Source organism: Lycium ferocissimum, chromosome 12 (assembly GCF_029784015.1).
Source record: "Lycium ferocissimum isolate CSIRO_LF1 chromosome 12, AGI_CSIRO_Lferr_CH_V1, whole genome shotgun sequence".
Classification (NCBI taxonomy): Eukaryota; Viridiplantae; Streptophyta; class Magnoliopsida; order Solanales; family Solanaceae; genus Lycium; species Lycium ferocissimum.
Window position 1 is genome coordinate 13,093,727 of NC_081353.1, and position 11,977 is coordinate 13,105,703.

Genomic DNA, 11,977 nt, shown 5'->3' on the forward strand with positions numbered 1-11,977 from the left:
ATGAAACGCGGCCCCGAAGAAAGGGGTCGATTTAAATATGTCCGAGTAATGTAAAGCATGGAATACAGAAAATAGGGTCATAACCGAAGTAAGGAGTACATAAAGTGAGCATAATAATCAGAATACCAAAGTGTTTGCATCTGAAATACAAATCGTACACACGAGGTACAGAAGACAAATATAATAATCAGAATGCCAAAATGCTTAGCTTTCTTTTGAAAAACATTTCCGTTTCATATACATGGAAAATAGAACATATCGTATGGGATGACATTAACCGATGCGGGATTCGCCTAAACCAATGTGGGATTCGCCTAAGGAAGCCTTACACTCGCCCCCCACTTTGGGACTCAGCGTGCTTGCTGAGGTTTGCCCCACCACTGGGTTTGCCCCACCACCGGCTCTGATACCAACTGATCATAATCCAGAATGTCAAAATGCTTACTCCAGAACATAAATCATGCATGTCAATATCATATATCATATGCACACATATTGTGTCCGGCCCTACAGTGAGGGACTCGGTAAATAAGATCATATCATCATATTATCATATCACATACCACATACGGTCCGTAATGGGACCCGACGGACAGAACATGGTCGCCCCTCCTGTCTCGGGTGCCATAACTCATTATACTTCAGAATGTTGCATATCTCCGAACACATCATACTCCATATCACATCATACTTCGAAAACACATCCTACTTCGGAATCACATCATACTTCGGAATATAGCATAGTGCGCACGATAACATACCGGCCCGGGACTCGGCGAAGGAAGTAACAATAGTGTGCACGAGCAGAGTCGTGGAAAACTATATGCAATGCAAAACATTTACAAAGACCCAATAGAATAATCAAAACGAACTATCATTTATAAGCCAAGACAATAGTCAAATCAGGTTTCTTCCGAATGTCACTCGAGAACATATCAAACAGAACTTCAGAAACCATAGTTACGTATCAAAATCATAAGTACAAGAATCATCATTTCAGACTCAACAGATAAGTATATAATCATACTCGGGGGTCGGAAAGATAGTCATATTAAGTTCTTTCAAAAAGTCATTAGCACTATACAAAGGAAAGTCGCGGGACCCACGGACGAGCGTCAACCCAATCCGGGCCCGCCTATGGAAGTTAAAGTCGTTATACGTTATAGAATCACTTACGAGCATATCAAAGCAATCCGGTTCTGTCTATGAAAGTTACGGACATTTTTAGATATAAGATCCTTTCGGAACAAAACCGTTTACACAGCATTTCAAATTCAATCATATCAAAGACATACGGACCATAGCTTGACCATATTAAGGATGCCAACATCAAGAAGCAAATAAGAATCGCAAACATGCTCGGACTTTAAGAATAGAGTTACCCCCAAGGCTCATAACATATCATAGCTTACTTACACTAAGACATGCCAAAAGAAAGAAAGGGTAAGCTTCACATACCTCGTCCGCTCCCTAAGCTAATCCATATTTAAGTCTCGGACCTTCCAAGATCTACAATAATGCCATTGGGCACCAAACATTAGCCATAGGCACTTAGGAATTCAATTCTAAGCCAACACTTTATTTACAGAAATTTGGGCAGCATTTCCCCTGTAAATTCAGTACCCCGAGAATTTCACTCGGCCAAAATCATCAACAACAACACCAACAACCATACTAACAACATCAATAATCAATTCAAAACGCATTCTAACATTAGTAACTCTTTTCTACATACTTCGACAACATTCCAATTATATTCCATTCAACTACATACATTCAAATCAATGCCAATAATCTCACATTCAAGTACTAATCCGAAGCCATTCAAACAAGATTCAAGCATGCTTCCAACAATCCACACAACATTCAAAACAACTCAACCATTATACTACCTTACCCGAAACTTCCCAATTCCAATAGGAACAACAACAACACCTTTCTTTCTTTCAAATTCATCAACTACACCAACAATTCACCCATTGACAACATTATTATCATAAATACAAGAAATCATATTACAATCATATTAGCTTCCAAAACAGCCCACAAACGGCTACAACTTCCACTTGAGTCATTGAACCTTCATTCTCATCATAGAATACATAACAACAACAACCAAAATACTAACTAACATTAGTTCATCATTCCCACACCACATAGCATGTACACGGCCACAACAACACCACCTTAAATTCATGATTTTCATCCATTTCTGCATACTACAACATGCACAAACCATGCATAACATATGGAAATAAAGATTAAATCTCACATTTTCCATTCAACTTCTCCTCGGCTAGAGTTGGTGAATTGCAACAATGAGGTTTAATTGCTCCAACAACTACTCCATGTTAACGAGGACCTTCGATTAATAAAGCTAGAAGTAAATAATTTTTTTGATCACTACTCATGGTCTTCCATTTTTGCTCCCATGACCGAACTCTCCCTCTCTTTTCTTTCTCCAAGCTTCTTGAAATTTGTTGAGTGGAAAATGATGAAGATGACTAATTGTCATCTTATACACACATATATAATTCATCCATGTGGCCTAGGGCCCACACCATGTGGCCGGCCACATGCCCTTTAATTTCATGAAATGGCCAACTTTCTATAATTAACTTTTGGCCCCAAATTTTCCTTAATGTTTCCATCCAACAAAATTTATAAGCAACTTATGTATTTAAAACAAAGTCGGAAAATAGTCTTGTCCCTAACTTTTCGCAATTAACTCGGAATATCCCAATGTACAAAATACGGGATATAACATATGGTCGGGCAGCTTATACATATATGCATACATGATATGATGATGATTATGAAGTGATCCAGCACGCATTATTTCTTTTATAATTGACAGTCAGTTACAGATTGCTCCTCATATGATGCTTCCTTATTTCATTGACGTATTATTATTATTTATGCCTTACATACTCAGTACAATGTTCGTACTGACGTTATTTTTCTTTGGACGCTGTGTTCATGCCCACAGGTAGACAGGGAGGTGATCCAGACTCGTAGGAGCTATTAGCTAACTGAGAGCACTCCATTGTTCTGGAGGTGCCATTGATTGATTCTCTTAGTGTATATTTATATATATATATATATATATATATATATATATATATATATATATATATTTATATATATATATGTTTTGGGCATGATGGGGTCCTATCCCGTCTATATGTCTAGTACTCCAGTAGAGGCTCGTGGATGCGTATGGTCTCACAGTTTCTCCTTGTATGTATATGTATATATATATATATTATTTTGATAGCGTAAGGCTTATGTATATAAGGTAAATATGTTTCAAGTAGAAATGGTCCTTTTATGATTATAAGCATGATATTAATAACTGAACACAAATGAGTAGTAGAATGAGTGGTGCTCGGTGGTTAGCCCCGGGTACCCGCCATGGCCCTAGTCGGGTCGTGATAAAAGTGATATCAGAGCAGTTCAGTCCTAGGAAGTGTCTACGAGCCGTGTCTAGTAGAGTCTTGTTTATCGTGTGTTGCACGCCACACTAATAAACAAGAGGCTACAGGGCATTTAGGAAAAATGACCATCCTTCATCTTAAGAGATCGTGCGATAGAGCTGTGTATAAGATTTTCTCCTCCCTAATAGTGTGTTATGATTTCGGGAAATCTTTTTGCCCCGAAGGGAAAAGCTACGGTCGCCGGAAAAGGGCAAAACTACGATGAAAAAGCGGGTAGAAAGGGAGCCGCCAATGAAAGTAGAAGAGGGTGAATCACATAATAAGGCTCCATCTAATGCTTCTTCCACCCCACCTATTACAGAAGAACAAAAAGGGGCTTCAGCTCCAGCTCCTATGCCTCCAGTTCCTCCACTGGCTACTTCGGGTCAACAAGTGACCGAAGCTATTCATCTATTGACGCAATTAGTTGCCGCCCAGGCACAACGGTAAAATGCGGGTCTAAGTGATCGGGCAACTAGTACCAGAGCCCATGACTTCATGAGTTTGAATCCTCTGGAGTTTTTCGGGTCAAAGCCAGATGAAGATCTGCAAGGCTTTATTGATGAAATATTGAGGACAATAAAGATTATTCATGCCTCCGAAACTGAATCTGTGGAGTTGGCATCTTATAGACTCTGAGATATGGCAGTGTTATGGTATAATAATTGGATATCATCAAGAAAAGAGAATGCGCCTCCTCCCGTTTGGAAAGAATTTGTAGATGTCTTCATCCGTCACTATTTGCCACCCAAGGTTCGCTGAGCTAGAGCGGATAGGTTCTTAAATCTAAAGCAAGAAAATATGAGTGCCCGGGAGTATAGCCTTCAGTTTAATTCATTGGCTAGATATGCCCCGACTATGGTGGCCGACATGTGGGATAAAGTGCACAGATTCGTGAGTGGCTTAGGGCCACATTTGTTCAAGGACTGCTTGACGGCTTCGTTACAAGATGGGATGGATATTTTCCGCATTCAAGCCCATGCCCAAAATTTATAAGGACAACAACATCCGCTAAGGGGTGATAGTGATATTGATAGAGGGCAAAGCAAGAGGGCTAGATCTATGGGGGCAGGTAGTGATTATAGAAGGGGATCAAGGCAGTCATATCCGAGACACTCAGGTCAGTCGGCTACTAGTGCACCTCCACGATTTACGGGTAGAAGATTTGATCGCTCCTTTCGTTCAGGACAGGGTCAGAGTTCGAGGGCCCCAGGTTCTCAGTTTGGGGGAAATTATAGACAGAGGAGACCCCCAGTACCGCGATGCAGCCAGTGCGGTAGATTACACTTCGGATAGTGTCGCCAAGGTTCGGATGCTTGCTATGCCTATGGCCAGGTTGGGCACATGATGCGAGATTGCCCGTTGGTGAGTGGTAGAGTTGGGGTCCAGCCCACAAGATCAGCAGCGGGTTCTCTTCGGTGTGCACAGTAGGGCGGACTCCCAGTTCCGCGGAGCCAAGGTAGAGGCGAGGGGGAGCATCTACGCGGGTGCCACTCGGCCGTATGTATGCTTTAGCCGGACGACGGGATCTTGAGTCCTCTCCGGATGTGGTTACAGGTATATTATCCGTATTCTCCCATGATGTGTATGCATTGATAGATCCGGATTCTACCTTATCTTATATTACTCCATATGTTGTTGGTCATATTGGGGTGAAACCCGAGCCAATTAAACCTTTTGAGGTATCTACTCCGGTTAGTGATCCCGTGATAGCTAGACAAGTGTACAAAAATTGTGTAATTGTGATATGCGGCGGCCAGACTAAAGCTGATTTAGTTGAGCTGAAAATGTTAGATTTCGATGTGATTATGGGTATGGATTGGTTGGCCTCATGTTATGCTAATGTTGATTGTCGAATGAAAGTAGTTCGATTTCAATTTTCGGGAGAGCCCGTGCTCGAATGGAAGGGTAATACAGCATCTCCAAGAGGTAGGTTTATTTCCTACCTTAAGGCAAGAAAGATGATAGCTAAGGGCTATATTTACCATTTAGTCCGAGTTCATGACACCGAAGCAAAGTTGCCAACTTTCCAATCCGTTCCGGTAGTGAATGAATTTTCGGATGTATTTCCAGATGAACTTTCAGGCCTTCCTCCGAAAAGAGAAATTGATTTCGCTATTGATGTGTTGCCGGATACCAAGCCTATTTCTATTTCTCCTTACCGAATGGCCTCGGTAGAATTGAAAGAGCTAAAGGCACAGTTGAAAGATTTGCTTGAGAAGGGGTTTATTAGACCCAGTTCATCACCGTGGGGAGCACTTGTCCTATTCATGAGAAAGAAAGATGGTTCCCTACGAATGTGCATCGACTATAGGCAGTTGAATAAGGTGACGATAAAGAACAAATATGCTCTCCCAAGGATTGATGATTTGTTTGATCAGTTACAAGGTGCCAAGTGGTTCTCTAAAATAGACTTGAGGTCGGGTTATCACCAAGTGAGAGTTAGAAGAAGATATTCCCAAACTGACTTTCGAACGAGATATGGCCATTATGAATTTCGGGTGATGTCATTTGGGTTAACTAATGCTCCGGCGGTGTTCATGAATCGATGAATAATGTATTCAGGCCTCTCTTGGATTTATTCGTAATAGTATTCATTGACGACATTCTGGTATACTCTCGTACAGAATCAGAACATGCAGACCATTTACGTATTGTTCTTAGAATTCTTCGAACTCGAGAATTGTATGCAAAATTTTCAAAGTGTGAGTTTTGGTTAAATTCTGTGACATTTTTGGGTCATGTTATTTCAGATAATGGCATTCAAGTTGATACTCAGAAAATTAAAGCTGTGAAGACTTGGCCAAGGCCTACGACGCCTATGGAAGTCCGTAGTTTTCTGGGATTGGCAGGTTACTATAGAAGGTTTGTAGAGGGATTTTCATCTATTTCAGACCCATTGACGAAGCTAACCCAGAAGTCAGCCAAATTTCAGTGGAATGATGCTGGTGAGCACAGCTTCCAAGAGTTGAAGGACAGATTAACCTCATCTCCAGTCTTGACACTCCCAGAAGGGCCAGATGGTTATGTTATGTCTTTGCGATGCTTCGGGTGTTGGGCTAGGATGTGTGTTAATGCAGCATGGTAAAGTCATCGCTTATGCTTCGAGACAGCTGCGGAAACATGAAAAGAATTACCCAACTCATGATCTCGAATTGGCTACAGTTATACATGCATTAAAGATGTGGAGACATTACCTGTATGGTGTGCATGTTGATATCTATACATATCATAAGAGCCTTCAATACATTTTCAAACAGAAGGAGTTGAATCTGCTGCGGAGGCGGTGATTAAAATTATTGAAAGATTATGATGTGAATATTTTATACCACCCCGGAAAGGCAAATGTAGTAGTTGATGCGCTTAACCGCCGATCAATGGGTAGCTGATACGCTCAAATTACACCTATTAATGGTACAACAAGGACGTTGTCAAATATAGTAACCCGACAAGGTTGGGGTCAAATCCCACAGGGAATATGGTGTGAAAAGGTTACTAAAATCGTAGGATGCTATGTTTAGGTCTAATGTCTTAATCCGATGATTTTGCTAAAAGTTAGGTTTTTAGTGACTAATTGCTAATTATTGCTTTGGTTGTGAATTTATGGTAAAAGAAACTAAGGTTGTGTCCCCGTTAGATAGAGTGTATGATCATGGGTATCGATCTTGATATACTTCTAATGGATCATTATATGAATGCACTTAATCTCTATATGAATCTCTACTATTTCCCAATAAATAAAGATTTTTTCTTTCTATGATTTTCCCAAATATAAGAAAGTAACTATGAAGAAAAATTAATCATGCCTAGTAAATTCTTCTTATTCCTAAGTGAATTTATTAAACAAAGTTTAAAGCTTTGAGTCCTTGTTATTTATTCTTACCAACCCTAATTATTTTCCCAAATAAATCAAGGTTTATGGCTTTAATCAATGTTTGCAACCATTAATTATGAATGAAGAATGAAGAATAAATAAACCCTAATAGTCCATTATATGTATATCAATCACAAACCCAATCACAAGACACCCATCAATTGGGTTCACAACCCTAGTAAGGGAAATTAGCTACTTATGACAAAGAACAAGAAACAAGAAATTGAAGAATTCATAATTGCTTACTTTGAAAGAAAAGAGGAATTGATTATACTTGAATTGATGTTTGAACCTTCAAAAATAAGAGAGTATTTGTTGTTCTAAGTCAAGAGACAAAAATATGACAACTGATAATAATTAAAACCCTACAATGACTATTTATAGGTTCTGAAAACGTAAAAGTTGCAGATTTGCACTTTGGTCCCCGTCGATACGAAATACGGTCCGTAAAGTGAAATACGGACCGTAAATTGGTTTACGACCAGACTTGCTTTCCAGTTTTTAGCAACTTCGATCTCTTGAAATACGGACCGTAAATTGGTTTACGGTCCGTAAACTGCCCAGCCGTCTTTCAACTTCCAAAACTTCGACTTTCATTTGGTGCTCACATGGTTAAATACGCCTTGAAATACAGACCGTAAAGTGGAATACAGTTCGTAAAAGTTGTTCATAAATCATCATTTCCTCAGCCTGACTTTCTGGTTCTTCTTATTCTTTAATACGACCATGGAATACGGCCCGTATTTGAGAATACGGTCCGTAAACTGAGTTTACGACCACTTCTGCACTTTCAACTGTTTTCATTCCAAATCTGTTCCGTTACCTAAAAAACACTAAAAACACATTAAATAGACACTGACTTGCTTAAAAATAAGTAAAATGTCACGACCCAACCCCGTAGGCCGCGACTAGCGCCCGAGCTGGGCGCTCGTACACATCTGTCCACTATAATCATACCATAGTAAACATAACAGGATCTTAAACATACAGAAAAGCGCGGCGTTGCGTATACATATATACATATCGTACATACAGCCTGAACAGTCAAACCACAAACACAACTGTACAGTGACTACCCACAACCCACACACATGTCTACAGACCTCTAAGAGTAACATGGAATCATATGACGGGACGGGGGCCCGCGTACCCCTAAATAAACATACACATATATACAACAAAAAGTCTGTACCAAAATATGGGCTCGGGAACGGGGAGCACTCGAGCCGAACAGGGAATCCTAAGTCGGCGGATCACCAAATCGTATATCCGTACCTACGGGCATGAAACAGCCCCCGAAGAAAGGGGTCGATGCGGAATATGTACCGAGCATGTAAAGCATGGAATACGATATCCGGTAATAAATGCGAAGTAAGGAGTATGGAACATGAGTATAGTAACCGAAAATCACAAGGCTTACCTTTGAAACACAAATCATGCATGTCCATGTCATAAACATAAGTAAATAATCATCATATACATATGCACATACATAACGTGTCCCGGCCCCCTAGTGAGGGACTCGGTGAGTAAAAAAGTCATCATATACATGTACATATAGCGTATTCGGCCCTACTAGTGAGGGACTCGGTGAATGGAATCACATATGCCATCACGGCCACCATCCCCATATCATCACATCATCATATCATCATATATATATATATATAGCGTGTCCCGGCCCTCTAGTGAGGGACTCGGTGAAAGATACATTGAGGCATGCACGAGCAGAGTAGTGAGAAACCATATGCACATAAATCATCATTACAGACTCAATGGATAAGTAAGTAGTCGACGCTCGAGAATTAAAACGGTAATCATGTTAGGTTCTTCAAAGACAAGCCGTTAGGACTATACAAGGGAAATCTCGGGGACCACGGATATGCGTCAAACCAATCCGGGCCCGCCTATGAAAGTTAAAGTCATTATTTGTTATAGAATCATTTACGAGCATATCAAAGCAATCCGGTTCTGTCTATGAAAGTTAGGGACATTTTCAACATAAAAAAAAATCCTTTTGGAGCAAAACTCTTTGTACCACATTTGGATTCAATCATACAAAGACATGAAAACCATAGTTCTACCATATTAAGAATGCTAACATTAAGAGACGGATAAGAATCATAACATGCTCGGATCATAGGAATAGAGTTACCCCGAGGATCGTGTCATAGCTTACTTACACTAAGACATGCCAAAAGAAAGAAAGGTTAAGCTTTACATACCTCGTCCGCTTCCTAAGCTAGTCCAAACTTAAGTCTCGGGCTGCCCACGATCTATAACAACAACATTATATACCAAACATTAGCTATAGGTACTTAGGGATTCCAATCCCAAACTAGCACTTTGTCTACGGAAATTCGGGCAGCATTTCCCCTATAAACTCAATAGCCCCGAGAATTCAACTCGGCTAAAATCATCAACAAAAACACCAACAACCATATTAACAACATCAATAATCAATTCAAAATGCATTCTAACATTTGTAACTCTTTCTACATACTTCGACATTTCATTATATTCAATCCAACTACTCACATTCAAATCAACATCAATGCTCATACGTTCAATTACTAATCCGAACCCATTCAAACAAGTTTCAAGAACACTTTAAACAACCCGCACAATATTTCAAACAACCTAAACAAAATACCATTTCACCCGAAACCAACCCAAACCCGAGAGTAACAACAATAACACCTTTCCTTCTTCTAAATTCATGAATTACACCAACAATCCACACGTTAACAATATTATTTTCATAAGTACAAAAACTACATAAGGATCACATTGGCCACTAAAATAGCCCACGACACTTTCAACTTCAATTTGAATCATTAAACTTCTGTTATCAACATAGAATTCACACGACAACAACAACCAAAACGCTAAATAAAATTAATTCATTCTTAGCATACAAGATGATTATATTAACCACACCACACACACAAGTTTCATGATTTCCAACCCTTTCAACACACTACAACAACCAACATGCTAAATAGAATCAATTCATCACTCCACACACATTACATATACACGGCTCCAACACAATACATACGGCCACAACATCAACTCCACACTTTCATGAATTTCATTCATTTCCACACTTCACAACATACACAAACCATGCACATATAAAAATAAAGATTAAACCTTACCTTCTTCACTTGGTTCTTCAACTTAGCTAAGGTTGGCAAAGGATGAAAACGAGCGGTTTGTTGACTCAAACAACAACTCCACGTTAATAAGGACCCTTCAATTAGTGGGTTTGCTAGAAGAAAATAATTTTTTGATGGCTATTTTTGGTCTTCAATTTTTTCTCTCCATGGCCGAATGGTCACCGAGCTTTTGTTCTCCAAGCTTCTTGATTTTTCTAAGTGTGGGAAATGGAAAAGATGACTAATTAGTCATCTTTTATGCTCTTATATTGAACATCCATGTGGCCCTTGGCCCACACCACATGTGGCCGGCCACATGGCTCCCTTTTGTTCATGAATTAACAACTTTCATTTATTCATTTTTGACCCCAAACTTTCCTTAATATTCCATGCCAACAAGATCCCGAGCAACTTATGTCTTAAAACAAAATCGTGATTAAAAGTCTCGACTTCGTATCCCGGAACAGTCTTGTCCTTAACTTTTCATAGTTAACTCGGATTGTTCCAATGTACGAAATACAGGATATAACATAAAACTTCTTGTAAAAAGGCCACGAATGTGCCATAAATGCTCGACACATCAACACCCCCAACTTAAAGTCTTTGCTTGTCCTCAAGCAAGCCATACAAAACAATGACTCAATCTAACACCTAGATATCACAGAGTAATAATGTCTACCTTGGTTTTGACTCTCAACTATCAGCATGCGCGTTCTCTTAAAGGACCATCCCCACTTTCTTGTTATATCCCGCATTTCGTCCGTCGGGATATTCCGAGTAAATCGCGGGAAGTTATGGACAAGGCTATTGTCCGATTTTGTTTTAAGGCATAAGTCACTTATGGTTTTATTGGATGGAAATATTAAGAAAAATTTGGGGTTAAAAATGAAATTATGGGAACTAATGTTTCATGAAAGATGGACCAAAAAGGAATTATGGAAAGTTGAACATTTCATGAAAATTTGGGGCCAGAAGTGAAGTTTTGGAAACTTGGAATTTCATGAAAAACATAGCATTTGGCCGTCCATGGTGGGGTCCTCTTCCCCCTTGGTTGGCCAAATTTAATTAGCTCACAATTATGAGGGGTACATGTGTTCATTTTACATTTGTAAGGGCCAAATGTACATATTATGGAGGACCAAGTCAAATTATTCATCTCTCATAATTTAAAGAAATTTCTAGAAAATTGGAGGGAATTTGAAAAGAAAAAAAAGGGGGGGGGGGGACCGGCCATGTGCATGTGCCTATATATATATATAACTAAGTCATGAAAATGAGGACCAATTCACCATTTTAAAATTCCTAGAAATTTCAAGAAAAATGAAGAAAAAAGAAGAGGGAGAAAAACGGCCATGGCTGGCCGAATTTCAGCCATGGGTGATGATCAAGAAAAGAATATTTTCTTCAAGCTTTCCTACTAATTGAAAGGCCCTCGTTAACGTGGAGTAGTTGGTAGAGCAAGCAAA